Source organism: Lithobates pipiens, unplaced genomic scaffold (assembly GCF_037356315.1).
Source record: "Lithobates pipiens isolate NorthernLeopardFrog02 unplaced genomic scaffold, aLitPip1_a1.2 Scaffold_8, whole genome shotgun sequence".
Taxonomy (NCBI): domain Eukaryota; kingdom Metazoa; phylum Chordata; class Amphibia; order Anura; family Ranidae; genus Lithobates; species Lithobates pipiens.
This window is the reverse complement of record NW_027507903.1, coordinates 383,484,940-383,509,025: the sequence shown is the minus strand read 5'-3', so window position 1 is coordinate 383,509,025 and position 24,086 is coordinate 383,484,940. Positions and strand designations below refer to the sequence as shown.

Genomic DNA, 24,086 nt, shown 5'->3' with positions numbered 1-24,086 from the left:
GTGGCCAGCAAGATTGCCTTTGGCCACATCACCCTGAATGCACCCGATCTTGTCTGATCTTGGATGCTAAGCAGGGTCGGGCCTGGTTAGTACCTGGATGGCACACCGCCTGGGAACCCCAGGTGCCGTAGGCTTTTTTTTTTTATATGTTTTTGGCGTCGACGACCTGTTTTATTTTTCTGCTTGTTTGCTGAGGTGACCATCTTGCCGTTTTTCAAGAGGGTTGAGAGTGTCCAGCAAGATTGCCTATGGCCTTATCACCCTGAATGCACCTGATCTCGTCTGATCTCAGATGCTAAGCAGTCGGGCTTGGTTAGTACCTGGATGGGAGACCGCCTGGGAATACCAGGTGCCGTAGCCTTTTTTTTTATATGTTATTGGCGTCGATGACCTGTTTTATTTTTCTGCTTGTTTGCCGAGGTGACCATATTGGCATTTGTCAAGAGGGTTAAGAGTGGCCAGCAAGATCGCCTACGGCCCCATCACCCGGAATAGGCCTGATCTCGTCTGATCTCGGATGCTAAGCAGGGTTGGGCATGCTTAGTACCTGGATAGGAGACCGCCTGGGAATACCAGGTGCCGTAGGCTTTTTTATAATATGTTGACTTCGACGACCCTTCTTCTTCTTCAGATGTTGCCTTGTCGAGTCCTCCGCTCACAATAGCTCTGACCGGGCACGCGGCAACTTATATAGGGACATCACCGGATGATGTCCCCGCCCATTTTGGTGTCACAGTCCCAGAGGATGCTGGGACTGTGACATCATAATAGGCGGGGACATCATCCGGTGATGTCCCTATATAAGTCACCGCGTGCCCGGTCAGAGCCATTGTGAGCGGAGGACTCGACGAGGCAACATCTGAAGAAGAAGAAGAAGAGAAGAACAGAACAGAAGGCGGCGGCAGCGGCGGTGACAGCGGCGACAGAAGACCGGGCCACTGCCTGTAAAAGAGCTATAAGAAGGCGCGGTGGCCCAGCAGAAGAACCGAAGAGGGGGGACAAGACCCCCGAAGTCGGAAGAAGAGGGCGGTGGCGAGGAAGAAAGCCCGACTCCTCCGCTAGTAAAAGAGCTACAAGAAGATAGCGGAGGAGTGCGGCGAGAAGACCCCCGAAGACGGAAGACCCCCGGAGCTGTGCAATAAATTATTTTATCTTGTGTGTTGTGTTTTTTTTTGTACTTTATTTTACAGGTGAATGGGTAAGGGTACATTGTACCCCATACTCATTCACATAGGGTGGGGGGCCGGTATCCGGGGGCCCCCTTATTAAAGGGGGCTCCCGGATTCCGATAAGCCCACGCCCGCAGACCCCGACAACCAACAGCCAGGGTTGTCGGGAAGAAGCCCTTGTCCTCATCAACATGGGGACAAGGTGCTTCGAGGTAGGGGGGGTGCGCGGCCCCCACTTCCCCAAGGCACCCCCCATGTTAAGGGCACGCGGCCTGGTACGGCTCAGGAGGGGGGGGGGGCGCTCGCTCGCCCCTCCTTTCCTGGCTGGCCGGGTAGCGTGCTCGGACAAGGGTCTGTTGTGGACTGGGGGGGACCCCCACGCGGATTTTTTTCGGCGTTGGGGTTCCCCTTTAAGTCCATACCAGGTGGCAGGGCCAGCGGCGTCTTCTTCGCGGGCCCCGCCTACCTGGAGACCCGCTCGAAATGAGCGGACTTTTCTCCGGGCGGGAAAAGTCCATTCATTTCAAAAGTACGGCGGACTGGCACGCACGCGGCCGGATTGTCCGCCAAAATGCGAGTCCAGCGGGAAGATTGCAGTGCAAAACTACTTTCTAAGTCCGCCGTACTTTCGGGTCAAAAAAGTATGCCAGAAGCCTACACACGGGGGGATTGTCCAGCGGACTTGAGTTTGCCGGACTTTTCCACCCGCTTGTTTGATCATGTGTACGCGGCATAAGAGTAACTAAAGATGAATTTGGATCCATGTGTGGCCACTGTGGTTGAACAGAAGTCAGGATATTCCCAATCAGTCAGGGCTGTAGGCTGGAGAGATAATCTGTATATTTTGACAGCAAGGTAGCCTTCCTGCTGTCAGAATTCAATAATACAGTGGAGAGGATTCCAGCACCCACATTGAGTGTTAGGACCTGGGCTTGAACCTGGGACCTCTGGTGTGTCTGGCAGTGACTCTGCTTGCTGAGCCACCTGGAATGCTGGACAGCTCCTTGGACAATTCCTTTAGTGATCATGTCTTGAATCTTGTTTGCCTTGAACCTTGAACCCTTTGCTCCTCCCATGAACTTCCTATATAAGCCATGTCTCTGCACTTCCTCCTTGCCAGAATATTGTGCCTTTACCAGCCAATATCTTGCTTCTATCTCTCCTGCTGCCGACCGTATCCTTGCTACCTTTCGTTACCGACATTTGGCTTGCTCCTGGACTACGCTTCTGCTGAATCCCAACCTGCAACTATTGGTTACCGACTTTTGGCTTGTTTCTCAACTACGCTTCTGCTTGATCTCTACCTGCTATATCTGCTACCAGACCCCCGGCTTGCTCACCTCCTGGTGGGGCTATCCTGAGGACCGCGACCTGGCACTAACACGCAGCCAAGCCCATCTCCACCTTTGGGAGCTCTGGTGAATACCGGTTAGTGCTTAGACCCCGCACCTCAGGTGAACCCGTGCCATCAGCCAGGGTGACCTGTGTGAATATCTGCTCTGCTGCTATAGCTATTGGTCTCTGAGCCTGACTCCAGATCGTGACATTGAGTGTGTGGATGAAGGAATGCAGTCAGGTGTTGTTTTTTAAATTTAACCCACTAGCTGAATAAAAAAAACTGACATGTGCATGGCCAGCGTTAGAGATTCAGGGGTTAAGTGACATGGAGATATTGAACCACAGTGGTTTGGGCAGCACAGTGGTGTAGTGGTTAGCACTCTCATCTAGCAGTAAGAAGGGTTGCTGGTTTAAATCCCAACCATGACACTACCTGCCTGGAGTTTGCATGTTCTCCCTGTGCCTGTCTATATTCAACCTTATTATTAAGCCAGGTTTAACCATGAAGTAAGCATTTTAGGTTAACAGTAAAAAAAAATGTATATCGTGCCATGGTTTCGATTGTGTATTTTTAACCCAAACCTCAGATTTCATTATCTCTGGATAAGTAAGCATAATGCCATTGTAAATTTTCTCTTTTTCCTGACTGTTTGATAAGCGATGAAATCTTCAAGCAAGATGGGAAGCTATGATCTCTCAAAGCAAGATGGGAAGCCAGGCACACTCCAAGCAAGACGGAATCCCTTTTCTGCTTCTGCAGCATTAGCAGATGGTGGGTACCTACATAAAAATCATGGATGATGATAAAATAAATTTTCTAACATGCTATAGAAGCAGTGTCAGAGTTATGAGCTTTAATCATAACTCATTGCTTGGGTTAACCACTCAATTCTGTGGACTCAAAAATATTGCTAGACTGAGTTAGGAATAAAAAAGTATATAGCTCAATCAACAGCAGTGTTCAGGCGCAATGCACATAGATTTTTTGCTGCCCATTTCTTGCAGCTAGGCTTTAAACAGGACCCCCCTCCCAAGCCCACTGTAGCCATGAAATCTTCAAGCAAGATGGGAAGCCATGAAATCTTCAAGCAAGATGGGAAGCCATGAAAACTTCAAGCAAGATGGGAAGCCATTAAATCTTCAAGCAAGATGGCAAGCCATGATCTCATCAAGCAAGATGGCAAGCCATGATCTCTTCAAGCAAGATGGCAAGCCATGATCTCTTCAAGCAAGATGGCAAGCCATGATCTCTTCAAGCAAGATGGCAAGCCATGATCTCTTCAAGCAAGATGGCAAGCCATGATCTCTTCAAGCAAGATGGAATCCCTTTTCTGCTCCTGCAGCATTAGCAGATGGTGGGTACCTACATAAAACTCATTAACCACTTCAGCCCCGGACCAATTGTCAGCCTAATGTTGTACCCAAATGAAATTTGCGTCCTTTTCTTCCCACAAATAGAGCTTTCTTTTGATGGTATTTGATTGCCTCTGCAATTTTTATTTTTTGCGATATAAATGGAAAAAGACCGAAAAGTTGGAGAAAAAAATATATTTTCTACTTTTTGTTCTAAGAAAAATCGAATAAACTCAATTTTAGTCATACATTTAGAGCAAAATTTATTCAGCCACATGTCTTTAGTAAAAAAAATGTCAATAAGCGTATATTTATTGGTTTGCGCAAAAGTTATAGCGTCTACAAACTAGAGTACATTTTCTGGAATTTACACAGCTTTTAATTTATGACTGCCTATCTCATTTCTTGAGGTGCTAAAATGGCAGGGCTGTACAAACCCCCCCCCAAATGATCCCATTTTGGAAAGTAGACACCCCAAGGAAATTGCTGAGGGGCATGTTGAGCCCATTGAATATTTTTTTTGTCCCAAGTGATTGAATATTGACACAAAAAAAATGTTTACAAAAAGTTGTCACTAAATGATATATTGCTCACACATGCCATAGTCATATGTGGAATTGCACCCCAAAATATATTCTGCTGCTTCTCCTGAGTACGGGGATACCACATATGTGGGACTTTTTGGGAGTCTAGCCGCGTACGGCACCCCGAAAACCAAGCACTGCCTTCCGGATTTAAATATAAAACGCTACCAAAAAAACTGTTAGCAATCGCAGGGATCAGGCCAGACTCTGCGAACGCTGCAGTTATGTGTTTAGTGTTTTGTAAGTGACAGTGATCGATTGATACTGCACTTGGGTGGGCTGGGCAGAGGGGCAAAACGCAAGTGCTACCAGGTATCTGGGCTGATCCTGCTAACGATGCATTTTTTTGGAACCCTAAACTGCTGGGGACGCTAGTATAGATCTGATCAGTCAGATATTGATCTGTTCAGATTCTATACCACTACGGGAGGTTTATGCTTTGCGCGTGGGTGTTAGCGGTACTGGCACTAACCTAGCGCTGCCTGGGGCGACGCAGACCCTGACCCTAAAACCTAATTGATATCACCCGCCGGGTGATCAGGGGGTTAAACCTCTATTGGGTAATAAATGGTGGGTACCCTGCTGCTATAAAAAGCAAACTAACTAACCATAGTCACCCATAACACTTATACGGTGATCACTGGTGAAAGGGTTAACTAGGGGCAACCAGGGGGTTAAAATCTTTATTAGGTAGTATATGGGGGTCCCTGGCGCTATATAAAAACCTGACGGGTAACCTAAATAACGAACTGGCTAACCAGCATCACCAGTGACACTTATACGGTGATCGCTGGTGAAAGGGTTAACTAGGGGCAATCAGGGGGTTAAAACCATTATTGGGTAGTATATGGGGGTACCTAGCGCTATAAAAACCTGGCGGTGAACCTAAAAAAATAACTAGCTACCTAGCGACACTAGTGACACTAATGCAGCGATCAGAAAAATGATCGCTTAGTGACACTGGCAAAAGGGGGATATACTACCCGTTATTGGATAGTATATCGGGGTACCTAGTGCTATAAAAACCTGGCGGTGAACCTAAAAAAATAACTAGCTACTTAGCGGCACCAGTGACACTAATGCAGCGATCAGAAAAACGATCGCTTAGTGACACTGGCAAAAGGGGGCGAAAGGGTTAACTAGGGGCAATCAGGGGGTTAAAACCATTATTGGGTAGTATCGGGGTACCTGGATATAGAGGGGTGGGTTCTGCGCAAATCGTGCCACTCAAATAAAACACACAAATTCAAATTAATATAAATATGTGCATACATTCAATGCCGTGAAAAAAATAGTCCATAAAAAAGCACGGATAAAAATATATAAAATGGAGGAGGGATCAATGATAGAATATCCGCTACTCAAGGCTCCCAGAACTCTCACCTTCAAACGAAGTGAATAAGCTGATCAAACAAACTCCAGGATTCTCTTATTTCATTCATAAATAATAGCCATCAGGAAATCCAAAGGAGGGATGTAGTGATACAATTCCGCCACTAGAGGGCCAGTCCCAGCTTAAAGATTTATGGGCAGCACAGTGGTGTAGTGGTTAGCACTCACACCTAGCAGTAAGAAGGGTTGCTGGTTCGAATCCCAACCATGACACTACCTGCCTGGAGTTTGCATGTTCTCCCTGTGCCTGCGTGGGTTTCCTCCGGGTACTCCGGTTTCCTCCCACAATCCAAAGACATGCAGGTAGGTTAATTGGCTTCTGTCCAAAATTGGCCCTAGTATATGAATGGGGACCTTGGATTGTGGGCTCCTTGAGGGTAGGGACCAATGTGAGTGTACAATGTACAGGGATAGGGACAATTGTAGACACTCAATCAGGTTGAACTGGATGGACTGGTGTCTTTATTCAACCTAACTAACTATGAAACTAACTATTAGGTAATATGGATCCTCACTTCTATCGTAGGGACACCTCTCCCTTGGGGTCATTTGACTCTCAGATCTACATAGATGAGATTGGGGTTCTTTGCGGGGTGCCGGATGAGTTTAAAGCCAGGAATCAGGTGACAGCTGGGTTTGAGTCTCTTCTCTGGTGGGTGACTTGTCTTCTGCCTCTTCCAGCAATCCCTTTTCTGCTTCTGCAGCATTAGCAGATGGTGGGTACCTACATAAAAATCATGGATGATGATAAAATAAATTTTCTAACATGCTATAGAAGCAGTGTCAGAGTTATGAGCTTTAATCATAACTCATTGTTTGGGTTTAGCCACTGAATTTTATGGACCCAAAAATATTGCTTGACTGCGTTAGGAATGAAAAAGTATATATCTCAATCAAGTGCCTGAGTTATGAGCTTTAATCAGAACTCATTGCTTGGGTTTACCCACTGAATTTTGTGGACCCAAAAATATTGCTGGATGGAGTTAGGAATAAGAAAGAGCAGGGATTTCAGTCTGATCCCTCTTGGGAAAGTCTACAGAGAGCCCCCGCTCTCTGGAAGTAAAGGGCGGCTGTTGGAAGACCATCTTACATTTCAATTGTAAGCTATAATTAAGCCTCTAGTCTGGTTGCTAGGTTGTTCTGAAGTAGAAGGCTGAGGGACTGGATCAATCTCAGTTCGTGCTGGACTTGCAGAAGAGTGCTCATTCCTCTGAGTAGGCCGGGCTAGATCTGATTCAGTCTCTCTTCCAACTGCTTCTAGGGCAACATGGCAGGCAGTTCCAAATGTTTGGTTATGGCCTATGAAGTGAATGGCAGATCCTATTCTAACTATTCATCCTTTCTTCCTGGGAATTCAGTGTTTTGATCTTGGAATGGTTCTTAGCTTTTCTTGGTTACAGTATGAGGGCACCATACTACAGCCAACAAACTTTGGCCAGGCCATAATCAACGTGCCCTATTCTTGGTTCAGACTTTAGGGACTGGGTCAAGATATCTTCTCCCCATAGGGGAAAAGGTATGACACATGCCATTCCCACACAAATAGGTTTAAACGTCCATAATTTAAACCATATGAAAGTTTTCAATGAAAACTATTCATTAATGTCCATGTATAGTGTAGCCAGTAGCAAGCAAAAACAGAGTAGGGTTCAGGCACAATGCACATAGATATCACTTGCTGCCCATTTGCTAGAGCGGGATTTAGACAGGACCCCCTCCCAAGCCCACTGTAGCATTGTTATAATGCTGTTAACTACCCGTTTGCTGCTCATTAGTATGCCCACCTTGGAGCAGTGTAGAATGCATTGCCAGTGATTTCCCCTTGCGCATATGCTCTGTGGTCCCAACAGAGCAGATTTCATAGGCAATGTAAATAGTAAATGGCTGCTCTACTAGAGCCGGCCTTTGGTTTATATGAAATTCAAATGATGTGTTGTGCAATCAAGCCCACTGAAGCATTGTTTGTTTACAATGCCATTAATTCCCCTCCACTACTCATTTATATGCCCAACTTGGAGCAGTGTAGAATGCATTGCAAATGATTTCACCTTGCGCATATGCTTTTTGTGGTCCCAACAAAGCAGCATTCATAAGCAATGCAGATAGTGATTGGCTGCTCTAGGGGAGCCAGTTATATGAAATGCAAATGATGTGTTGCACAATCAAGCCCACTGTAGCATTGGTTTTATACAATGCCATTAATTCGCCCTTTGCTGCTGATTCATACCCAGTCTGGCGCAGCATAGAATGTATTGCGCCTGATTTCCCTATTCAGGCTCTCTGTGGTCCCAACAGAGCAGTGTTCAGATGCAATGCACATAGATTTCTTGCTGCCCATTTGTTGCAGCTAGGCTTTCGACAGGACCCCCCCCCCAAGCCCACGGTAGCATTGTTTGTATACAATGCCATTAATTTGCCCTTTGCTGCTGATTCATGCCCAGCCTGGCGCAGCATAGAATGCATTGCGATTGATTTCCCGTTGGTTTCCAGCTCTTTGTGGTCCCAACAGAGCAGTATTCAGACACAATGCACATAATTGATTTATTTTTATTTTTATGTTAGGCTTTAGTACGGTTATTAGTTAGCAGTAGAACCATATTGTTTAATGTGAAAATGATGTATATTTTTACTGCTGAATGCTTTCTTTTTTTAGAAGCCAGGAAAGCATTTTATTGTTTTAAAATGCCTAGCTTGTCAATATTACAATTGAGTGCAGTGTGTTTTAAAGGTTGTTAATGCAATAATTGGGGCCTAAAGCCCCATATCATCCTCCTTGTGTTTTTTAATGTTACCAATATCTCGTTGCAGATGACTGGAATGAGCACAAGATGTATGTGTGAAATGCGTCCACATGACCATAGTTTGGTGTCTTTGGTGTTATCTTTGTGAAACAATATAAAAGGCAATCGGAAGTTCTGGATCTGCAGTCATTTCTTTCTTCCTTCTGACTGGAATGATCCAGTATGGCTGGGCTGCTGTTCGATCTAAAGTAAGTGAAGGGTACACATTTTTTCTTCATTTTATACATTTATTTTTCTTTAAAGATGCATTTAGCCTTTAACTCCAGGGCACGTTCATCCCATTGGTGGTCAATGGGCAGCATTTCTCCCCTTGGTGGTCAATGGGCAGCATGTCTCCCCTTGGTGGTCAATGATGGGCAGCATGTCTCCCCTTGGTGGTCAATGATGGGCAGCATGTCTCCCCTTGGTGGTCAATGATGGGCAGCATGTCTCCCCTTGGTGGTCAATGATAGGCAGAACGTCTCCCCTTGGTGGTCAATGATGGGTAGCACGTCTCCCCTTGGTGGTCAATGATGGGCAGCATGTCTCCCCTTGGTGCTCAATGATGGGCAGCACGTCTCCCCTTGGTGGTCAATGAGGATTCACTATTGAGTTGGCCCACCCTTTTGCAGCTACAACAGCTTCAATTCTTCTGAGCAGGCTGACCACAAGGTTTAGGTGTGTGTCTTTGGGAATGTTTGACCATTCTTCCAGGGAGAGCATTTGTGAAGTCAGGCACTGATGTGGACGAGTAGGCTTGGCTCGGGATTCTCTGCTCTAATTCATCCCAAAGGTGTTCTATTGGGTTGAGGTCAAGAATCTGTCCAGCCCAGTAAAGCTCCTCCATCCCAAACTCGCTCATCCATGTCTTTTATGGATTAGTGACAGGAGGGAAGTTGGGGCTACTTCCCCAGGATAGAAGGGTGAGGCATTCACACGTGGTATCAACAAAATTCCAAGCTTCCAGGAATAGGAATTTCTCCAACTTTAGACAAGGCAGAGACCCCAAAAAGAATTGGAGGAGTACTCAGGCCACGTTTCTAAAGGCAAATAGAGAAGCCTTTCCAATAATCAGGAGGGGACAAAGTCCATTTGACAAAAGGCCACTGCAGCCAGGTTGAAGAGGTTTGCGGAGGTATCGGGCAGTCGTTGCGAAGATCCGTGGGTGGTTTCTACAGTCCGTTTTACCCATTTTTGGACCTTCCAAGATGTGCCCCCACAGGACTCGTTAGTTCTAACAAAAAGTCCAACTTCACAGCAGAAAGCGGAAGCTCTGCAGAAATATCTTCACCTTCTTGTAGTACAACAGGCAGTTTTACCGGTCCCTCCCTCCGAGAGATTCATGGCATTCTATTCTCCTCTCTTCCTCATCCCCAAGAAGAGTGGAGAGTGGAGACCAGTGGTGGATCTGAAGAGGTTAAATCGTTTCATACAGCTCGACTCGTTCAAGATGGAATCCTTGCAGACGATCATCCAGATGGTCCAACCAGGAGACTGGATGGTATAGGTAGACTCGCAAGATGCTTATTTCCATGTTCCCGTGTTACCAGCGTTCCAAAGATTTTTCAGAGTGGCAATAGGCTCAACACATCTCCAGTTTCAATGCCTGCCTTTTGGCCTATGCACATCACCAAGGATATTCTCAAAAGTTCTAATTTCAGCCCTGGCACCTTCGAGTCTTTCACTTTTTGGATGACATTCTACTGCTAGCGTCCGATCAAGCCCAGCTACAGGAGCACAAGGAGATTCTTCTGAGGACTCTGAGAGAGTTTGGATGGTTAGTAAATACAGAGAAGACCCTTCTAACCCCAACTCAGGTGATGATTTACCTGGGTGCTCTATTCAGCACCAAGGCTGGTACAGTGAGCCTCCCTAACCAGAAGGTGAAGGCGATTGTTCAGAAGATGGTCCATGTCAGATCTCTCTCCCACCTGTCAGCCTCGAATTGCTTGAGTTTAATCGGGACCATGGCGGCTTGCCTTCCAATGTTACCTTGGGCTCATTGGCATCTGAGGACTTTTCAATGGGGCTTTTTGACGCAGTGGAGGAAGAAGTCCCTATGTCAGAGAATATCAATTTCAGCTTCTATGAAGAGAAGTCTCCTCTGGGGGTCAAAGGAAGACCTAATTTCAGACAGCAACGAGTGGGCAGTGCACCCATCAGAGTTCAGTTGGATCATGAGTCTGCAGAAGCCACCAGAAATAGATCTCTTTGCTTCTCCAATGAATGCGAAGCTGCCGAGATTTCCATCCCGTCTGCCTCATCCCCGTGCAGAAGCAGTAGATGCCCTCTCGAGTCCGTGGCGATGCGAGACCGCATATGCGTTTCCCCCCAGACCCTTGATCGCAAAGTTTTTAATCAGATTATCAATGGAGCCAGTCAGAGTGATAGCTATTCTGCCATACTGGCAGAGGAGGCCGTGGTTCCCTTGGGCAGTGAACCTCAGTGTATGCCCCGCCGTTCAAGATCCCAGTGTTCCCGCAGCTTCTCTCACAGGGGAAATTGGTGCACCCAGCTCCTCACAAACTGAATCTACATCTTTGGATCTTGAGCGGCAGAATTTCCAGTCATTAGGATTCTCAGTGGGGGTGATTTCTACTCTCCTAAAGGCTAGGAAACCTTCCACGAACTTTATCTATTCTAAAATATGGAATACATTTAAAACATTTGCAGAAAGTAAGCAGTGGGACCCCACCACTCCGTCCACCTCAGTAGTTTTGGAGTTTCTGCACAATGGTTTAGATCTGCGGCTCAGTTTTTTTTTTTTTTTATAATTCTTTATTTTTGAGATTTTCCAAAATTTACAGACAGCTATAAAACATATATAAACCATTCCACATAATAATAGATACAGCATCAATACTTATAAAGGTTGTCTTCCTTTACCCTCCCTCCCCCCCCTTCCCTCCCCTCTCTCACTCGATCCTGCTCCATGGGATTCCTTTTAGCTAACATTCCACCATCTTCAAATAATTTTCAGTTTTACCAAATAGTACCCAGAGACGCCATTTATTCTGGTACCTCTCCTCCATATTATCCAGTTTGTACATTGACTCTTCAATAATTCGTGTCCTTTCTAATCTTTCTGCCCACTCCCTCATCGAGGGAGGATCAGATCTTTTCCATCTTAACGGTATCAATGATTTAGCAGCATTTAATAAACAGGGGATCAAGGAATACCCATTCTCCCTCTCCCCTTTTTCTATATCATGAAATAGACATACCCATGGATCCCTCCTAATCCTTTCCCCTGTTATTTCAAAAATAGTTTCAATTACTTTACCCCAAAATGTCTGTATCTTAGGGCAAAGCCACCATATATGAGCAAATGACCCCTCCCCCAAGCAGCCTCTCCAGCATGACCGGGGGGTCGCACTACATATTTTATTTCCTTGTTGTGGGGTTATATACCATCTTGTTAAAAGTTTATATGACATCTCTCGTGTTTGTGAGTCTACGGCAACCGAATAGGTTCGTCTAATTATCCTATTTCTATGGTAATCGTTACTTAAGGACCCGATTTCGCTTTCCCATTTTTCTAGACAGGGGGGGTAGTTTTGCTCTATTCTTTCTATTAGGATTTTATAAAGTTTTGAGATCCTTTTTTTGAGGCACTGACGGTTCACTAATAGCTTCTCCAGTGGTCTAAATTGTTCCTTACCCCGTAATGGCTGTGGTAGAGACTGAATAAAATAATATAATTGATAATATCTCCATTTATCTAATGGTTTGTGACCCCATTTCCCTATAATTTCCTCGTATGTGCACATCCTATTTCCTTCCATCACCTCCTGTAGTTTAATGTTGTCTTTCTTAACCCATCTACTATAATATAAGTATTCTTCTTGCCCTGGGATAAAAAATTTAGTGTCCAATAGTGGCATTAGTGGTGAGTTGTGCCCCCAGTTATGTCTCTTATTTATTGTGTCCCATATCTGAAGTAAGTTTTTTGTCAGTGTGTTTGTGCTATGGCCTAATTCTCTATGTTTTGCAGCTATCCATACTATTTCCCCTAATTCCCTACTACTTAACTTAATTTCTAATTCAACCCAATCCTTTCCCTTTTTATTGTGTATCCAATCCGGGATTCGTGAAATTGCTATGGCCTCATAATACTTTTTGAGATCCGGCATTGCCAGCCCTCCCCTGTCTTTACTTCTTATCAGGGTATTCAGTGCCACCCTCGCCGCTTTTTTTTTCCATATAAATCTATTAATCAAAGTTTTTAGTTTATTTAAATAAACCTGTGGTAACACTATTGGGATCATTTGGCATGTATAGGTGAAAATTGGTAAAATAAACATTTTATTCTACCTGTCCATGATAGAGCTTTATATTGACACCTTTCCAAATGTTGTTTAATTTTATTTAATATGGGCATATAGTTGGCCTCAAACAGATCACTCATCTCTGCTGTCAACCTTATTCCTAAATAGGCCAATTCCCTCCCACACCATCTAAAGGGAAATTTAGATTGGAGGATGTTTTGCTCTGTTATTGGCGTATTTAAATTCAAAATTTCCGATTTAGATATATTAACCTTGAAGTTAGAGACCTTCCCATATTTTGATAATTCTTCCATTATTGCTGGTATAGAAGACCCAGGGTTAGAAACATAGAGCAAGAGATCGTCCGCAAACGCTGCGACCTTGAACTCCCTCTCAGCAGCCCATATCCCATGAATGTTTTGATTCTTCCTAATGGCCATCAGCAGGGGTTCAAGCGACAATATAAATAATAATGGGGATAACGGGCAACCCTGTCTTGTCCCATTGAACAGCTCAAGGGGGCAAGACAGGGCCCCATTTATTCTTATTTTAGCTTTAGGGTGGGTGTATAGGGCTTCTATCCAGCCCCTCATCCGCTCCCCTAATCCATACCTTTCCAGCACTTCAAACAGGAACCCCCACCCCACTCTGGCAAATGCCTTTTCCGCATCTATTGACATGAGTACCGTGGGGGCACCCCGTCTTACCGCTTCTTGGCATAACATGATGGTCTTTAGTGTGTTGTCCCGACCCTCTCTCCCTTCGATAAATCCAACCTGATCCTGCAGTATCCACTCTGACACATGTGGTCCCAATCTTTCAGCAATCATTTTTGCAAACAATTTAATGTCTGAGTTTAGTAAGGAAATTGGCCTATAACTTTCCACTGCCGTTGGGTCCTTTTCCCTCTTTCAAGATCAGGACCACATGTGTCAAGAGTGTTTCCTCGCGGAATTTTTCGCCCTTCCCCACTGCGTTAAAATAGTCGCATAATTTTGGGACTAGCTGTTTTTGGAATTGCTTGTAGTATGAGATCGGGAAACCATTGGGCCCCGGGCAACCTCCCTTAGCTGTATTTTTGATCGCCCTCTCAACTTCCCCCCTTGATATTGGGGCTTCTAGTGCTTCCATTTCTATTTGCTTGGCCCTGGGGATATCTATCCGATTTAAGTAATCTTTTATTTCCTCCCCTACTCGATTCTCTACCTTATCCTGTCGCCCGATATTATAAAGGCCCCGATAATATGAAAAAAATGTGTTCATAATATCATCTGGCATATTTTGTATGTCCCCCTCAGCATTTCTTACTTTTGGGATAAAAGTTCTATTTTTCTTTTCCTTCACCCTCCTCGCCAACCATTTACCTGATTTATTCCCCCATTGGTACCTTTCTCTTCCCAAAATATGGTAGGCCGTTCTTCTATCCTGCTCCAAGCACTCATCTAGCTCTCGTTTTTTAGTTATTAAATCTTGGGTGTCCCGAAGCCCCCATGGTCTCCCCATCTGTTCCAATCTCTGAATTTCCTCGTATAATAGAGTTTTCCTCCTCTCCCTCTCTCTTTTTCCCTGCGCCGATCCCTATTAATACCCCTCTTATAACTGCCTTATGCGCTTCCCATAATACAGGGCTAGAGGTTTCCGGTATGTCATTCAGACTAAAAAATTGTGCAATCTCATGCTCGATCCTGTCTACTGTATCTTTATCCTGTAATAGGGATTCATTCAATCTCCAGTTCATCCTCGGTCCATGATCCCCCCCCGATCTCCAGCTGGATCAACACAGGTGCATGATCTGAAACTGTTCTTATCTTTATTTCAGCCTTCTTGAGTGCCCTTAAAAATGAATGTTCCAAAAAAATATAATCTATTCGGGAGAAAGAACCATGGACCGAGGAGAAACATGTATAATCCCTATCTTTTGGATGCAGTGTTCTCCAGGTATCGTATAATTGACATGTAGTTAACGCCCTTAAGAACATTTTCTGTTTATGTTCAGATATCCTAGGGCCCGCCCCTGTAGTATCTATTTTAGGGTTCATACTCCAATTGAAATCCCCTGCCAGGATTAATTTCCCTTCTTTAAAGTCTTCTATTTTATTCAATACTTTCTTCAGGAATCTACCCGTATTCTTGTTTGGGGCATAAATATTGACAATTGTACATTTAAAATTCAACAACCTGCCTTTTAGGCACAGGTAACGACCCTCCGGATCCACTAGTCGCTCTTCTAGGTTAAACCTCATTGTACTACTAAACCCTATCGCAACCCCTCTTGAGTAGGGGGATGGGGAATCCCCATAAAACCACACCGGAAAATTAGCCGAATTCAATCTAACCCCAGAAGTACCTGTTATATGCGTCTCTTGAAGACATACTATATTAGCTTCCATGTATTGCAATTCGTCATTTATCCTATATCTTTTCCTTTTTGAGTTTAAACCCCTTACATTATAAGTGATAACATTAAGGACTACCATACCTCTCTACCCGGGGTAATTCCCCCTCTTTCTTCTTTTTTTTTCTTTTCTTTTTTCCTTCCCTTCTTGAAGCGTCTAGTGGATCCAGTGGTACCTGTCCCCCTTAACCCTATGGGAGGACCGAGTGAGAGCCCCAAAAAGCAACCAAAAACCCCCCCCACCCTCTCCCTCCCTCCCCCCCTCTCCCCTCCCTAGCCCCCCCTTGTCCTATAACGGAACGTCTTATGAGACTGGGTAGGACACCCCCCTTCCCGTTAAGCCCATGGCACTGGTGGACCGATATTTGTATTCGCCGCACCCCCATAGTGTCCCTAGGGCTCGTACCCTTATCCGCCCGACACTCCCCCCGCCTTCCCTCCCCCCCTCCCTCCATCTCCCCTCTTCCCGCACTCCTCAGCTCTCAGCGCTGCCCATTAACTCAGCTCATTTCCAGTATTCTGCTTTCATCTCCTACTGCTCGGTCCATCCTGCCATTTCCTCCCCTGGGTGTTATTCCCTTCACCCCCTAATACATCTTCCCAACCCCATTCAATCTTTGGGGCAGGGTGTATACCTAACTGCTCACAAAAATCTGGGAGGTCTTCTGGGAAGCGTAGAACTGCAGATCGTCCCTCTTTCTTCCCTATGAGGCATGCTGGAAATCCCCATTGATATGGGATGTCCGCCGCTCTCAATAATTCCGTGAGTGGTTTTAAACATCTTCTTCTTCCCAGTGTCTCCCCCGCTAAGTCAGAATAAATCTGCAGTTCCATGCCCTCATGGACCACCCCAGACTGTATTCTCACTCTTCTCATTACCTGCATTTTTTCTGCTTCATTATGAAATCGCACTATAACGTCTCGCGGTGCTTCTGATCTAATCCCCAGGGGACGTGTCATTCTATGTATTCTATCAATTTTCAATGGGACTGTAACTTCCTTATCCACTAGAGGGTTAAAAATCTGTTGAGCTATCTCTCCCAGGGCGGAACCGCTATGTGACTCAGGGAGACCTTTTATCCGTATGTTCTTCCTCCTACTTCTATTTTCTTGATCCTCCAACTTATATCTAATTGTTCTATTTGACCTCCGGAGGGCTGTTATCTGCTCTAAAATTCCGTCCATCTTACGCTCTTGGGTCTCAACTCTATTTTCTATCTCCTCCACTCTCCCTAAGACCAAGCCTATATCGCTTCTTATTGTTGCGATATCTGCCCTTAGAGAGACCTCCATTCTCGAGAACATCTCAGAGAGCATCTCCCTAATTTGTGGGGGCTGGGGGGTTTCTTTGTGACTATCCGAAACCATTTCTTCTGCCTCTCTGTTACCCATCTCCACCTCTCCCCGGGGATTATTCTGATCTGCTCCTTCATTCTGTGGGTTTACTCCGCTTTTTTTTTTAAACTCACTTGACTTTATGGCAGGATTTTTTACCCCCCTACCCTCTTCCCCCTTCTGTCTACTTGGGCCCGAGCGGGATGGTTTTTCTGTTCTGGGGCTACCGATCTCTTCATCCTCTCTTATACTAGAATTTGCAGCCATGTATTTTTGGATTCCAACCGGGCTTGCCGCCGGGGTGATCGTCTTATTTGCTTTACCTGCCTTTCCCTTCATTTTGGCCAGACCAAGGTCCACCTCTCACTATCTATCGATCACCAAGTTATTCTCTTTACTATTTTCCCCCTCCCTTTTCTTTCCTTCCCCCTCTTCCCCCCTATCTCCACCCTAGTCTAATATACCTCCCTCCCAGACCTTGAGAAATCTCCCAGGGGACTAATACCACCCACAATGATGTACAATTAAATCAAAAGTATCAACAGCAGCCACTAGCTACTTTCAGCAACAAAACAAAAAGGATGGGACCTAGTTCAAATGCTTTCCACGCCACAGGTAAATCATCTGTCCAAGTCCATACCGTATATCTCCACGAATTACCTATAGCGTAACAGACTAGGCAGCGAAAAGTTATTGACATTAATATTATTATAGCTGTTGTAATGAGTACGTCTTATACTGGTAGTAAATTATCCCACCCTGAAATCAGAAAGCAAGGAACGGTATCGAATATATCCAGTCCTTTAACTGTTGAATGGGGGGAAGCAAAACAATCCCACCGCAGGAAAAGATTTTAAATGCATTTTCCAGTTTTTCCCGCCAGAGAAACTCTTACATCAGATATCAAACATCAAGATGCATCCAGTGGCTACTGTTCAGTACAGCAAAAACTTCACCCTTTGGTTATGTACGTATATATTCAGCTATTCTTTTATGTTTCCAAAAAAAAAAAAAGGGGGGGGTTTTAGCAGATAAAGCAGGTTCCAGCAGCAAGCAGATTATTACTTTTCCTCTTCTTATCTCTTCCCCCTCTCCTCTCCAACTACTCTTAAAGCCTAATTGAAGCAGGTTTGGGGCGTGCAGGGGGAATACTGTCCTTCGGGGGTCCGCGTTCAAAAACAGCCTTCTTGTTCCATAAAGGAGGGGGGGGGGGAGGTACACAGAAGTAAGCCAAAGCTATAACCAGGGGGATACCTTCCTGTCTGGTATACTGTCCATATATCTCCTGTGTTTATTAAGCCGCTACTCCGCAGCTCCAGCAGAATTCGCAGAGAGTAGTACCAGTCACTGTTATTTTCATTCAAAGTCTATTACTATTACTTCATCTCTAAATAGGTGTAGAACGGTCCATAAGCTCCCCGCTGTTTACTCTGAGGGGGCCCGCAGCACATATACGATATCGAAGCTTCACCAATATAACAACTTCCTCAGTATCACCAAGCAAAGATACTGTATAGCTGACTTAGCCTTCACAGGCTGATAAGCTTACCACCTCCCTGGTGCAGCCCTGAGGAGTCAGTCCCAGCGTCCCGTCATCAGCATTATCTTCCTGATGCTTTCTTTCATCCCGGAGCAGCTTGGGGAAGCGAGGGTCAACGAGGATGTTAAAGCACGGAGCATCAGCCAGCCTATGCAGAGTTAGCAGCAGACGGCGAACGGTGGGGTCCTACCCAGTCATCCCGGTATGGCCCCGGCGCCTGTGCCTGCTTCCCGGTCCGCTCGATTTCTCCGTCCAGACCGTATCCCCGGTGTCAGCAGTCCGGTCCGTCCGTACGAACCGAGGGGCTGAAGAGTACGCCGCGCTCCATGCGGCGTGAGGTGAGGGGTAGCGAGGGAGAGCGGGGGGGACACGGAGGAACGAGCTCCACGGCCACGCCCCCTACGTCATGACGCAATCCTCCGCAGGCTCAGATCTGCGGCTCAGTTTAACCAGTAGAGACCCGTGCTATAGCCAAATGACGGCTACAGCGTGGACCTCCTTTGCTGGGACGACGTCTATTGACGTCGTCCCGTGCACGAGCAGCCTGAGGGGCGCACGCGGCGCGCTCTGTGATCGGCGAGTCTACAAGACTCGCCTGATCACGGATCCGAGCAAGGGGTCGATCCCGACCCCTTACAACATGATCAGCTGTCAGCCAATGACAGCTGATCATGTGATACAACAGAGCAGGTAATCGGCTATTTTTCTTCCTCGTGCTGACAGCGCGAGGAGAAAAAAAGAGCCGATCACCGGTGGCTGTGATCGGGACATTAGTCCCGATCACGGCCAGCTTACCAGTACCCACCTGCCACCTGCCAGTGCTACCTCTGTAATAAAAAAGGGGCCCTCCATCAGGGCCACCCAGCAGTGCCCATAGTGCCACCCAGCAGTGCCCACAGTGCCACACATCAGTGCCCACAGTGCCACCCATCAGTGCCCACAATCTGCCTCAACAACGGTGCTGCACCCAGTGCCACATATCCGTGCCCATCAGTGTCATCTACCAGTGCCCATCAGTGCCGCACATCAGTGCCCAGCAATGCCACCTATCAGTGCCACCTATCAGTGCCCATCAGTCCCATCTATCAGTGGTACCTATTAGTGCCAACCATCCGTGCCATCTTATCTGTGCCCATCTTTCCCTATCAGTGCCGCCTTATCTGTGCCCATCAGTACTGCTTTATCTGTGCCTATCGGTGCCACTTTATCTGTGCCTATTAGTGTCGCCTTAACTATGCCTGTCAGTGCCCACCAGTGCCGCCTCATCAGTGCACTTTAATGAAGGAGTAAAATGACCTGTTTGCAAAATTTTATAACAAACTATTAAACATGATTTTTTAATTTTTTTGCATCTTTTTTTGTTTGTTTAGCAAAAAATAAAACTCCCAGCTGTAATTAAATACCACCAAAAGAAATCTCTATTTGTGGGAAAAAAAATGATAAAAATTCCATTTGGGTACGGTGTTGTATGACCACGCAATTGTCATTCAAAGTGCATCAGCGCTGAAAGCTGAAAATTGGTCTGGGCAGGAGGGGGGTTTAAGTGCCCAGTAAGCAAGTGGTTAAAGTGGTGCTCAGGCCAAAATTACACTTTTTAAATAAAAATACCCCTATAATACACAAGCTTAATGTATTCAGTAAAGTTGGTCTGTAAACTAAGGTCCGTTTTGTTAGGTTATTACAGCATTTTGAAAGTTTATAAACTAGCAGCAGACTGTGGCCATCTTAAGTGTGGGCATCTGAAGCCAGACCGTATTTCTTCCTGGATTTCAGCCTTGCAGATCTCGCACATGCTCAATGCTGCACAAGCAGTGTAATAAGTTTCAGGTCAGGTTTCCATGGCAACGGCAGTGTTAGAGGAAGTTTCCACCCATATCTATGCAAACCCCTCCTCCCTCCAGGAACCAGTAAATATACTGCATGTACAAGAAATATTATTCAAGAAACACACACACACACACTATATATATATATATATATCGTGTTCTGTACATATACACACACACACATATCTACACTCAGCTGATACTTTTTTCTGTACAGCTTTTCATTTAAAAAGAAAAAAAAATATTAAAAAAATAATAATCTCAGCAACACAATTCATTTATGCATCTAGACGTATTGAAGACGACTTTATGAAGTTCAAACTGTGCATATTAATTTTGAAAAATTGTGCTTCTGTTTTGGTGTTAGGCCCCTTTCACATGGGATGGATCAGTAATGATCCGCCCCGTGATGATCCGCTTGCTCAGCGGGGATCGCTCTGTTGTCCCCGCTGAGCCGGAGGATAACAGGGCGGTCCCAGCACACTGTGCAGGGACCGCCCTGTGAGCTCTCCGCTCTCCTCTACGGGGGATCGGATGAGCACGGACCGTCTGTCCGTGTTCATCCGATCCGCTCTGCAGACGGATAGAAAAATAGGATTTTTCTCCGTCTGCAGAATCGGACAATTGCGGAAGCGGACGATATTGGGTGTTTGCGGATATTCATCCGCCGACTCCCGCTATCCCATAGGAATGCATGCATGTCCGTACTTCATCCGCAAACGGATGGATGAAATACGCACATAATGTCCGCATGTGTGAATGGGGCCTTAGATGGGATGGTGGAAGTATTTAAAAAAACTGCTTATTTACAACTATTTGCACAAACAACTTTCTCTATGTTACAGAGATAATCGGGTTAAAAATAAGAAAATATTCCCCCAGCACATCGCATCAACCCCCCCCCCCCGTAAAATTGCATCGCCCCAGCACATTGCATCACAACGCCCCCAGCACATCGAATCGCATCTCCCCAAACATTTCTCATCGCATCGCCCAAAGCACATTGCATCACCCCGACACATCAGATCGCATCAGAACATCGAATCGCGTCGCCCCCAACAGATCGCATCAAATCGCATCACCCAAGAACATCGCATTGAATCGCCCCAGCACATTGAATCGCATCTCTCCCAGAACATCAAATCGCAACACCCAAGCACATCGCATTGCATCTCCCCCAGAACATCGAATCGCATCACCCCCAGCACATTGCATCACCCTCAACACTTCGAATTGTATCAGTACATCGAATCGCATCACCCCAGCACATCTCATCGCCCCGGCAAATCGAATCGCATCTCCCCATCACATTGCATCTCCCCCAGCACATTGCATCACCCCCGGCGCATCGAAATGCCCAAAGCACATCGAATCGCATCTCCCCAGAACATCGAATCGCATCTCCCCCAGCACATTGAATCGCCCCCAGCAAATTGCATCGCCCAAAGCACATTGCATCACCCCAACACATCAAATCGCATCAGAACATCGAATCACGCCGCCCCAACACATCGCATCGAATCACATCACCCAAGCACATCACATTGAATTGCCCCAGCACATCGAATCGCATCTCCCCCAGAACATCGAATCACATCACCCCAGCACATTGCATCACCCCAACACTTCGAATTGCATCATCACATCGAATCGCATCGCCCCAGCACATCGCATCGCCCCAGCAAATCGAATCGCATCTCCCCCAGCACATTGCATCTCTCAGCACATCGAATCGCATCAGCACATCAAATCGCTTTGCCCCACCACATAGCATCAAAACGCATTGCCCAAGCACATCGCATCGCCCCAGCACATCAAATTGCATCACCCATCGCATCGAATCGCATCACCCAAGCACATCGCATTGAATTGCCCCAGCACATCGAATTGCATCTCACCCAGAACATTGAATCGCATCACCCCAGCACATTGTATGACCCCCAACACTTCGAATTGCATCAGCACATCAAATCGCATAGCCCCAGCACATCTCATCGCCCCCAGCACATCACATCTCCCCAGCAAATCGATTCGCATCTCCCCCAGCACATTGCATCTCCCCCAGCACATCGAATCGCCCCAGCGCATCAAATCACCCAAAGCACATTGCATCACCCCCAACACATCGAATCACATCAGCACATCAAATCGCTTTGCCCCACCACATCGCATCGAAACACATCACCCAAGCACATCGCATCGCCCCAGCACATCGAATCACATCTCCCCAGAACATCAAGTCGCATAACCCCCAGCACATTGCATCACCCCAGCACATCGATTCGCCCCCAGCACATCACATTGGCCCCAGCACATCGAATCGCATCTCCCCAGCACATCGCATCGCCCAAAGCACATTGCATCACCCCCAAAACATCGAATCGCATCAGCACATCGAATTGCTTCGCCCCAACACATCGAATCCCATCGCCCAATCGCATCGCATCTCCCCAGAACATCGACTCTCCCCAAAGCCCATTGCATCACCCGCAACACATCGAATCGCATCGCCCACAGCACATCACATCAAATCACATCGCATCACCCCCAGCATATTACATCACATTGCCCCCAGCACATAGAATCGCATCTCCCCCAGCACATCGAATCGCAACTCCCCCAGCACATTGAATCACCCCCAGCACAATGCATCGCCCAAAGCACATTGCATCGCCCAAAGCACATCACCCCCAACACATCGAATCGCATCAGCACATCGAATCGCTTCACCCCAACACCTCGAATCCCATTTCCCAATTGCATCACATCTCCCCAGAACATCGAATCGCCCCCAGCACATCACATCGAATCGCATCACCCCAGCACATCGCATCGCCCCCCAGCACTTGGCATCAAATCGAATTGCATCTCCCCCAGCACATCGAATCGCATCTCCCCCAGCACATGGAATCACCCCCAGCACATCGCATCTCCCAAAGTACATTGCATCACCCACAACACATCGAATCGCATCGCCCCCAGCACATCACATCGAATCACAACGCCCCAGCACATCGCATCGCCCCCAGCACATCGCACCACATTGCTCCCAGCACATAGGATTGCATCTCCCCCAGCACATCGAATCGCATCACCCTCAGCACATCGAATTGCATCTCCCCAGCACATCGAATCACATCTCCCACGAACATCGAATCACCCCCAGCACATCGCATCGCCCAAAGCACATTGCATCACCCCCCAACACATCGAATTGCATCAGCACATCAAATCGCTTCACCCCAACACCTAGAATCCCATCGCCCAATCACATTACATATCCCCAGAACTTCAAATCGCCCCCAGCACATCACATCGCATCGCCCCCAGCACATCGCAGCACATCGCATCACATCGAATCACATCAGCACATCGAATCGCTTCACCCCAACACATCGAATCCCATTGCCCAATCGCATCTCCCCAGAACATCGAATCTCCCCAAAGCCCATTGCATCACCCACAACACCTTACATCAGAGTCCCACTTTATAGCAGAGTATCGCCCCCTTGCATCAGAGTGTGGCAGAGTGCCCCCTTACACATACACTATATTGTCAAAAGTATTGGGACACCTGCCTTTACACACCAACACACAAACTTTAATGGAATATCAGTCTTCGTCCATAGGGTTCAATATTTAGTTGGCACACTCTTTGCAGTTCTAACAGCTTCAACTATTCTGGGAAGGCTGTCTACAAGGTTTAGGAGTGTCTCTATGGGAATATTTGACCATTCTTCCAATAGTACATTTGTGAGGTCAGGCACTGATGTTGGATGAGAAAGGCCCATCTCTCAGCCTTCACTCTATTTCACCCCAAAGGTATTCTATTGGGTTGAGGTCAGGACTCTGCATTCCAGTCACGTTCCTTCACCCCAAACACACTCTTCCATGTCTTTATGGATCTTGCTTTGTGCACTGGTCCAAATCACTTGGTGGAGGGGGGATTATGGTGTGGTGTTGTTTCTCAGGGGTTGGGCTTGGCCCCTAAATTCCAGTGAAGGCAACACTTAAGGTGTCAGCATACCAAGAAATGTTGGACAATTTCATGCTCTCAACTTTGTGGGAAGTTTGAGGAAGGCCCCTTTCTGTTCCAACATGACTGT

The 24,086-nt window shown here is 46.4% G+C and overlaps 3 pseudogenes; all 3 read left to right on the top strand.

The window, feature by feature from the left end:
- The first annotated feature begins 15 nt into the window (after positions 1-15).
- LOC143965554 (5S ribosomal RNA) lies at positions 16-134 on the top strand (annotated as a pseudogene).
- A 110-nt stretch (positions 135-244) lies between these two features.
- On the top strand, positions 245-361 carry LOC143964653 (5S ribosomal RNA; annotated as a pseudogene).
- Positions 362-469: 108 nt separating this feature from the next.
- On the top strand, positions 470-588 carry LOC143965337 (5S ribosomal RNA; annotated as a pseudogene).
- The last annotated feature ends 23,498 nt before the right edge of the window (positions 589-24,086 follow it).